Source organism: Lycium ferocissimum, chromosome 11, assembly GCF_029784015.1.
Source record: "Lycium ferocissimum isolate CSIRO_LF1 chromosome 11, AGI_CSIRO_Lferr_CH_V1, whole genome shotgun sequence".
NCBI classification, from domain to species: domain Eukaryota; kingdom Viridiplantae; phylum Streptophyta; class Magnoliopsida; order Solanales; family Solanaceae; genus Lycium; species Lycium ferocissimum.
The window spans coordinates 47,744,350-47,754,557 of record NC_081352.1 but is presented as its reverse complement, the minus strand read 5'-3'; the positions used below and the strand labels follow the sequence as shown (position 1 = coordinate 47,754,557).

Here is a 10,208-nt window from a genome sequence, read left to right as displayed (position 1 = left end):
GAAATAGTGCATACTATTTATGCATTCCTAGAAAGGACTTTCAGTCATCATCAAGTCCATAATCAACCATAAGCATTCAATCATGACGAAGAGTCTCCTTTAAGCTGCACCAAAAGGATTTCAGAAAAGAGAAGTACCAGGGGTGAAAAGAGAGATTAAAAAGAAAAAATAAAACTTCTTCTAGGAAAAAGCAGCTCTGCAAATCTTGGTTTTATTTCAAGAAAACCATCAATATACAAGAACAAATTGGCATAACTACAAAAAGAAATGATACATGTTATCCCGAATCATTCACACCAAGGTTACACACAAAATACAAACACAAAATATTTGGAAGTTGTGAACAAATGGAAAAGACTGCTCTTAAGTATTCACAGCTGCACAATGCTTCCTAATCTCACCAGCAGAGCCGGTCTTGACATGAATCCTGCCCATTTTCTCCATGGCTGGACCAAATTCAGCATTAAATTGTTGGAGTGATCCTTGTACTAGCTGGTTGATGTATGACTTTGTTGTCGCACTTGTTGTCAAGGCTGCATCAGATTGGAATAACCCTTTTCTCTTGAGCACAAGCTGATAGTAGCTAAGATCAAATTTACTAGAACTATCAGGATCCATTTCAACAATTGTGGTATTGTCATTGATTGATTTACATTTCTTCATCTTAAGATTAGCTGCATATTTGCTGTCTAATGATGGATCTTTTTTGCCCTAAACTCCGGTGAAATTGTATATGATGGAAATCAGGCATACGCAGCGGAAGCAAATAGCCAGGATCGAACTTGCATGTAATATAGACAACACATAATCAAGATATTAATCAAACATAAAATTGATATTTATCTCTTGAAGCGTGACCGCGACCAAGAATCGAATCTTCAACCACGAGCACACACCATCCAGTTGATCCTCGTCCTTCAGTTTCGCAGTCTTCTGTTGTGTAACCCGAATAATTCCAGAATTTGTGAAATTCGTGTGGGCGAATTTCTATGGAAAAGTTGAAGAAACTTCTAAAACCCTTAACATCCTTATGGAATAAGACCCCTATTTTATATCTACAGGTTTAGGGTTTTCACCCTTTTTCAAAACCTGTTGGGTCTTTATTTTCCACCAAGAAATAATATTCCATTCAATTCTTTATTATTCGGGCACAGCGGGGACCACATAATTTAATTAACGAGGCTTCCTATTATGGAATTAATTCAAAAAATCTGAATTAATCCTACCATAATAAATTACGAATTATTCCACTAAAAATCGTAATCGCACTCCTCGATTAATTTTGAAATCATACATTAAAACTTATTTAACTCCCATGTTAAGATTACGTATACCAATCAATTAAATTAAATTATCGACAATTTAATTTATTGACTAATTGAATCATTTATATTTCTGTTTAACTTACATCATGCGATGGATACAAAATCCACCTGCAGGGTTTTCACATGAGACTTATAAGCATCCATTAAGTGGTATATCATCAATCTCAAAGTCGAGACATGGATTCTATCAACTAATTATTATTTCACAAATGTAATTTGCCATTATCCAATTTACTAGGAATACATAGACCCGCAATTGAGTCGTACCTTTTAATAAATTAAAATAATGAACAAATCACATTGATCATAATAATTATATCAAGATTAAGAGTATAAGTACATTAAATGAACTAGAGAATTTGTTTTCTATATTCAGTACAAAAACACTTATCTCTACCTAGTTCGTTCAATACATACAAAATGTACTAGCACAAGAAGACGGAACTATACCGTTCTCATAATGAAGATGCATTATATTAATCTTGGACTATAATCATACCGATGGCTTTGTCCAATTTCCATCTTAGATTGTGAACATAAATTTTATACTTATAAGAATCGACGATTTAATCTTCCGGGTATAAGCTAAACTCTATACACTAAATCATCTACTATATAAGTAAAGGACACACATACTAGTACATGATCTATTTAATTCTTTATTAAAAATTGAATAAATAATTGTTCTATAACAAATACTATATCCAAACACATGGTTAATAGTATATATCCAACAATCTCCCACTTAGACTTTTAACCATGACAATTGTTAGAATATACCATGTCTAAATGCATGGTTAATGGTATATACCCCAACAGTATAAACGTGATGAAAATGACGGTCAGTGAGAGACTCCAATAGTATGTGCACCTGATAGAAAATAGTGCATTGTAATAATGCCTTTTGGCAAAAGACCTAAATGTATGGAATGTTTCAATATAGCATAAACAGAAATCAGCACGGATGTACGAATTTAAACTTACCAGACAACAGGATCAAATCTTTTAGGTCAAGACCCTTGCTGGCAAAACATGTCTGAAGACTGGAAAAGTTACTAGTAGGAGGAGGGATGTTTGCAAAGGCTTCGGAGGAGTTGGATATTCTTCCATCTCTTCTACCTGTTGGAACCTTCCAGGAAGGATCTCCCTGAAGAAAAGGAGAGACAATGAGATTAACTGATTAAGAACATTCCATTTATCTAAGCCCTTTCAGAATTACTTTAATTTAGAATATTTCAATCTTACTATAACTAGTTATTTCGGTTTTCTAGTTAGTGGTCTGAGTAGGACTCGACTATAAGCAAATACAGTCCGCAAGTTGGAAACTAGTGTACAAGTTGGTTGAAGTTTGTACTTACTGTGAGCACGACAGAGTCTCTAGCGACCAAGGCAACAATATCTGCACAAGAGACAACTCCAGGGCATTCAGCTTCAACTGCTTTCTTCACACCATCTATGAATGAGAAGCCTCTCAGCGTTTGATTAGGAACGGCCACTTTTTCGATGTTTTTTCGTGCTTGAAGTGAAATTCAGGAGTACAGAACCATCACAACCTATATAAACCCAATTGAAAAACTAAGAAAACTAAATTACTTTAAGACTTGCACTCTCCATATGAAATGAGGTATAATCTTACCCTGACAAAGCAATCGTGGAAATGCATCCTTAGCAAGGCAGCTGCAAGAGACGGAACATTTGGGATTTGTTTTTGCACATAATCTTGAATTATCTTCTCTGCTTGTGGACCGCTCTTTGCATAGAAATTGAGTTGTAGCTGAGCATAGCTAGAACTCACTATTCCTAGTAGAATACAGAACACTAGAAAATTAAAATCGCCATATTTAGCCATTTTAAATTTCAATTGCTAGTTCTTCTTTTTGCAACTTTTGAAAGAGGTCTCTTTCTTTGTTCGAGTTGCTACACATATCAACTCCAAACGGATCAGAAAGAATTTATAGGCACATTGCTTTAGCTAACTTGCATTTAGTTTGTTGCCACTCATCTTGTTTTGTACATTAGAAAATAGATTCGTTAGAGTCCGTCTCTTTCATTCAATGAGGTTAATATGTCATGATCATATTGACTGATCTCTCACATATTATACACATAGAGTAATCCTATTTTTAAAAAACTTTAATTTGATAATATCATTATTATTACCTGCTCCTGGAGACATGGCTACCTTCATAATGGTGCATGGAAGGCCCAGCTCTTTTGATAATAGATATTACTCCCTCCGTCCCAATTTAAGTGTCTTGCTTTCCTTTTTTTCTTGTGTCCCAAGAAGAGTTTCTTTCTATATTTAGTAAGTTTTCTAATTCCAACATTCTACATGGCAAGTTTAAGATTACAAGTTTTAACGAACTACACACATCTTTAATTTGAGATCACAAAATTCAAAAGTCTCTCTTTATTTCTTAAACTCTGTAGCCAGTTAAATTAAGACACTTAAATTGCGATGGAGGGAGCATATACCTACTGATAAGCTTTGTTTGCATATTCCTGTTAAATTGCTCGAGGTGGAGGCCATTTGCTTTTTGTTTTTTTTCTGTGTATTAAGAGATACTATAAGGTATTTGGTATTAGTAGCTCAATGTGGGGATCAAAATATTGAGTATTAGTTCAAAGTCAAGAAATAGAAAAAGTTCGGATTATAATTTATTTTTTTTAAAAAAAAAAAAAAAATTAGAGCACGGCTGTATTAATCTAACAAGTTCACCAGAAACCACCAACCTCAGAGTATTGCTTAGGTTTTCTTTTTCCTTTTTTATGCATGAAGATAACTACACTGTAGTTGCGACAAAATGATATTAATTGTTTCTTTGTATCTCTTGAGAATCAAATTTAGCGGGTAAGATAAGTGGAGCGTGTGAATTTACTGGTTAAAACGGATAGCTTTAACTTTTAAAAGTTTGGCTTAAAAACAATCTCACTTTAGCAGTATCTATCGGAATATCACCTGAATATTCAGGTTGAGTGACTTTTGTAGGTGAAATGACAATAATTGAATAACTTTTCTGTTACAGAATAAAGAAAAGTAATTCTGAGATAATTATCATTAGTTGAGTGATCTTTTGAAAAATCAACTCTTATTTATTCTCTTAAACTGCACGATTTTTTGGAGTTTTCATTTATTCATTTACTAAATTCGATAATAATTAAATTACAGAAGAGCAAACTAGAATTAGCTATATAGTAGTTAGTTGATAATTATTTAATTCTAGTTAAAGAATAAATATGAAAAACTAAATTCATGCTAGATTGATATATTAAGAAAAAGTATATAATAAGAAGTGAATTAGTAGTCCAATTTAGAAATTTAAACCGAATGGTGTCAAATTGCATATGTAATACTATTTAAAAAAAACACTTACAAAGTAAATAACAAATAAAATCAAACAATTGATAACACTCTGAATTAGGAGAGCTAAATTTGTCAAAAAAGATAAAGTCGGCTTGAGTTACAAAGTGATTAAAAATCAGTGTAATTGATCTACATCTTTCCCCATCATAAAAAATTATATGTAATAGAATTTAAATTTTATAAAAGATCAATCTTATTAACAAAATATTTTTCAAGTTTCTTTTAACATCTTACTTAAATTCTTTTACAAAAAATCTGCAGTAGTAAATTCTTTTACACACTAAAAATAGTAAAAGAGCGAGGCAAGCAGTGGCGGAGCCAGGATTCATATTAAGGGGTGTCAAAAAATATAGATATGTTGCCACCAAGGTTCGAACCCGCAACTTTAACAAATGTTTGCAACCCCTTAAAATTCGCTCGGTGCCTTGTTGCATGTAACCGAGCGAATCACATGGCTTGCTAAATCAACATGGGTCATGAACTGATGCAGAATATAATATAAACATTCATGGCTTATGTAAACATGGCATCCAACAATCATAAGTCTGAAAATAATAATATACCATGAATGTGGAATTAGACTGAAAATATAACAAGTAATGAGCCAACACTGGCTATACGACTCTGAACATCTGACATAACATAACTGACTAGCCTAGTCTATGAAACCTCTGACATGAGTCGGACTGCTAAATTGTTTACCGTGACAAGGCCTCCGACATACCTTAATTGCATAACTGACAATAAATAAATAAATAAATAAATAAAGATAATACCCCGAATGAGATGGAGCTCACCAATAGGTGATACGTACAAGGTCGTGACGAGCTGATCCGTCATCCTATAAAACTGCATCATGAAATGCAAGGCCCCAGGCAAATAGAAGGGGACGTCTGTACATTCGAATTGTACTGGTATGTAAAGCAACTGAATGAAATAAGTATGGCACATGAAATAACAGGACTGAAACTGAAACTGAAACTGTATCTATAAGCTGAATATGGACATGAATATCATCTGTCATGAATATGTATAACATGAATAAAATATTTTAAGTTTGTAAAGATATCAATGGGAGAGCATTAGTATAACTGAAATGTAAGCACGTGGCGTCTGATCTCTACCCGATCAACTAAGCCATCCTGTACCTTGACGAGGTACCAGGCATGAACATGAACATGAATGGATCCAATAACCTGCAATGGGTAAACATAAAGGTGTCGTCCTAACTGAGCGGAGCGATCCTTATCCTACGCTGGCATACTTAGTTTCAGGCTATCTGAGCCTTCTCGATAATATGTGCAATTCTCAAAACATGAACATGGATATAATTGGCTTAATAGCCCATGAATTATATAAACATGATTGTAAACATGATTCGTGTTTGTATTATAACATGAAGATAGATATAAGGTATAACTTGTATGAAAACATGGAAGCATATAGAATTTCATGAAAATAAGCATAATAATTCATATCTTGCATTTAAGAACCCATGGAATGCAAAGCATGGGTTTTCATGGATTACAGACAGATTCTCAATAATCAAAATGAATTATTAAGAACACAATAACGAATTAATAATACAACATGATATATTATGGTACATGTACTTAGGGTTATCATGAACATGGCTAGAAACCCTAGTTTTGGTGAAATTCCGTATAATTATGGAAGAACGTGACGTGGGGAAGAACAATGATGTTCCCACACGTAGATAGAAACCCTACATACTTGTTAATGCTCCAAAACTTGTAACTAATGGTCTGAACTTGAGAAGAATCCCAAAAGCCTTAATCTTGAATCCTTGAGGTGGATTTTCTTGAAAACCATTCTTATTTAGAAATCGTAGATACATATTAGAATTCACTTGGAATGGTTGGAAAAGGCTTACCTTGATGTATTAGAATGGTAGGATGAGAGAACCTTCGCACCAGGGCTTGAAATGATGAAAAAAAAAAAAAAAAGACTGAAAATGCATATTTATACTGTTTCCCGTGTACGGGCACCAAATACGGTCCGCATTCCGTTATACGGCTAGAATTACGATCCGTATTTCATTATATGGTTTGTATTTCTGGGCGTAAATCCGGAACTTCAACAACTAAAACAAATTTTAATTATAACAATTATCGCCTTGTTTCCTAAGTCCTGAATCATGAATATAGCTTAGTTAAAAATACGAGGTGTTACATAAACTTTCACAACTACTGGCTTACCAAATTCGTGGAAAACCAACTATCTCAGGGGAACAATTTCTTAATAAAGAGGTAAAGTGATTAAATCTTTTGCTTATATACATTTTTTTTTTTTTTTGGGTGAATATATACTTTTGTTGCAATTACATAAATAAGATATAGCATTCGGTTCCTTTCCAAAAGGATAAGCAGATATATGTATCAACAGCCAAAATACAGCCACTTGTGTCTCCTGGATCACGATTCCATAAATCCCTCTATAGTTAAAGAAAATTATAAAATGCAAGCACATAACTCCTTTTAGTATCACCCTTGTCGAAAACCTCAGTGCAAAGATAATAAATTGATCTACCAGAGTCATTATATCCATCAAAGCCTCAGTGCACACTCACTCCCTTAATGCTCATCCATTACTCGTTTCCGATATAAAAAAAATCTCCTTATGAGAAAGAGAAAATTTTATATGTGTATTTTGACAGAATGATAAAGAAAGGAAGAAAAAGAAGTGTGAAAGTCAACTCTCTATTTAGCTTCATTGCCCTATAGGCTATAAAAAAAAAAAAAAAAAAAAAATAATTTTGGAATTTGATTAAATATGTATATTTTATAGATAGATTTAATTAATGTCGATTGGAAATCATTAAATAACGAAAATGGAAATAAAATAAATTTGGTCTTAAAAAAATTATCAATCAAATCATTTGGATTAATTCTTCCGAGCCGATAGAACGACGACGCAATATCGGCAATGGAAATTGCGGTCCTCTTCTCAACTCAATGAATGGTAGAGAATGTGTTGCTTAATATAAACACACATAACACTTTCATGAGAGGCAAAAAAAAAACTCACTTTCGAAAGCAAATATTTTTCAACCTCTTTTTCTCCACTTTTGTTTCCAAAAATGAGGCCATTTCCCTAAAAATTTATATTTCACCTTTTGAAACCCCTGTGAAATGCATTTCGTGGACTTTAAACTCAACGTTGGTCCCCCACATCGTTAATGGCTATATATGAAACAATTCCGTGAAAAAAAAAATTAATTCCATTGAAAAAAAAATAATTCATCGGAAGATTAATTAAGTTAAATTTCGCGTGAATTAATTAATACATTGGAAATATTAAATAACGAAAATGGAAATAAAATAAATCTGGTCAAAAAATTATCACAAATCATTTGACCGAACCATTCCGAGCCGATTGGTTCTCATTGTTGTGGTGGTCCTCTTCTCGAACACCGCTTTATGAGCTAGAGAATGTGTGTAATATAAGCACACACATAACACTTTCAACCACCAATGTGGGAGAAGTGCTCGCTTGAAAGGTTATTTTTCAACCTCTCATATTCCCTCACTTTTGATATACCTCCATTTCCCAATTCATAAACCTTTAAAAAGTCCCTCACTTTATCTTTGTTTGTAGACATTTAAAGCTCAACAATCCCCCATTGAGTTTGACGACATGGGGAATGGCTATATATGAAATCATGCATGAAAAAAAAAAAACTTGAGATTTCCGGTCGTAGGTGGAGTTATCATTATTATGACTTGTTCTTGGCCATAATCTTTCCTTTTGAACATTTATCAATATACTCTCTATCGGTAGATTTAATCGTATATCTGGATCAACATATGTCACTTTGACTTTAACCAGTTATTGGTTCTCATTGTTGTGTTCGTTTCGGTTGAACACACGCCCGTCTTCGTCGTATGTAGAGATTTTTTAATTCTCCATAACGCTTCCACCCTTCACACTATTGCGGTGATTCCTCCGTGTCATCCTGTAGATACACAATTTGATATACTCCGGCCAAACTTAGAATATCATTAAAAGCCTTTGCGCTTATCTTTGTTCACCGGCATTGTCTTATCATGAGAATGGATTGAGTTTGACGACAATGTTGAACCGTCATTCATAAATTTGTTTGATCTCCTTGAACCTAGATCTTGAGATTCCCTTTGATGATTTATCAACCAATTTGCATCACTATATCCTCTAGTTATTTATTAAGTGGATCAAAGCATAGTTATCCTTTGATTGTACATAGTCAATCGTGATAATTCCACTGTCGGATACGGGTCTACGGATGTCTTCGTCGTATGTGACGGATTCGTCACGATCTAAATTTTAAGATACGAGGGTTATCACAATGTATGGATATAGGTGCGGGGATTCGGCAAAAAATAATTCAAAATCCTAAAAATAGAGTTATAAAACCTAAATTTTGAGATTTATCCAATGTATAAGGCTTGAGGAGAAAATATTGATCAAGAGGAGAATCGAGCAAGGAGATAAAAGGAAAAGGAGTGACATAGAAATTTCTATATACAAGTTATTCCATTTTCTTTAATTTCACCATAGCTTTTTGTTTTGATGAAAATATATGAACTTGTGGATTTCTCCCTCGATTTTTGGTTAAAGTACTCGGAAATCTGTAATCCAATTTGCATCCTACACCCACACCCACACCCATGTTTGTCGACACGGGTGGTGCACCGAAAGCATAGTCTTAACATAGATTGTAAGTCCCCCAAAACTCGTTTCATTGCCATCTAATGAGTTTGGTCAGGATTACTTGTGTAATGACTCAGTTTACTTATTGCACAAGCTATATCTGGTCGTATACAATTCATTATATACATCAAACTTCCCAACACTCGAGCATAGTCCAACTGGGATTTGCTTTGACCTTGATTCTTTGTAAGAGCAAGGTTTACGTCAATCGGAGTTTTTGCAACTTTAAACTCCAAGTACTTGAATTTTTCAAGTACCTTCTTTACATAATGAGTTTGAGACAAAGCTAGACCTTCAGGAGTCCTAAGAAGTTTGATTCCTAGGATTAAATCAGCCACTCCTAAGTCTTTCATATCAAACTTGCTAGCAAGCATATGCTTAGTAGCATTTATGTCAGCAATGTCTTTGCTCATTATCAACATATCATCAACATACATACAAACAATGACTATGTGATTTGGAACGTTCTTAACGTAAACACATTTATCACATTCATTAATTTTAAATTCATTTGCTAACATTGTTTGGTCAAATTTCGCTTGCCATTGTTTGGGTTCTTGCTTAAGTCCATAAAGTGACTTAACAAGTTGACACACCTACTTCTCTTTTCCGGGAGTTATGAACCCTTCGGGTTGATCCATATAGATTTCTTCCTCTAAATCTCCATTCAAGAAGGCTGTTTTCACGTCCATTTGATGGATGTGGAGTCCGTACACCGCAACCAATGCTATCAACATCCGAATGGATGTTATCCTCATTACCGGTGAGTATATATCAAAATAATCAAGACCTTCTTGTTGTCTGAATCC

General features: G+C 33.9%; 1 pseudogene; it reads right to left on the bottom strand.

Moving 5' to 3' along the window:
- Positions 1-193: 193 nt before the first annotated feature.
- Positions 194-9,812, bottom strand: LOC132038426 (peroxidase 3-like; annotated as a pseudogene).
- Between the last annotated feature and the right edge of the window lie 396 nt (positions 9,813-10,208).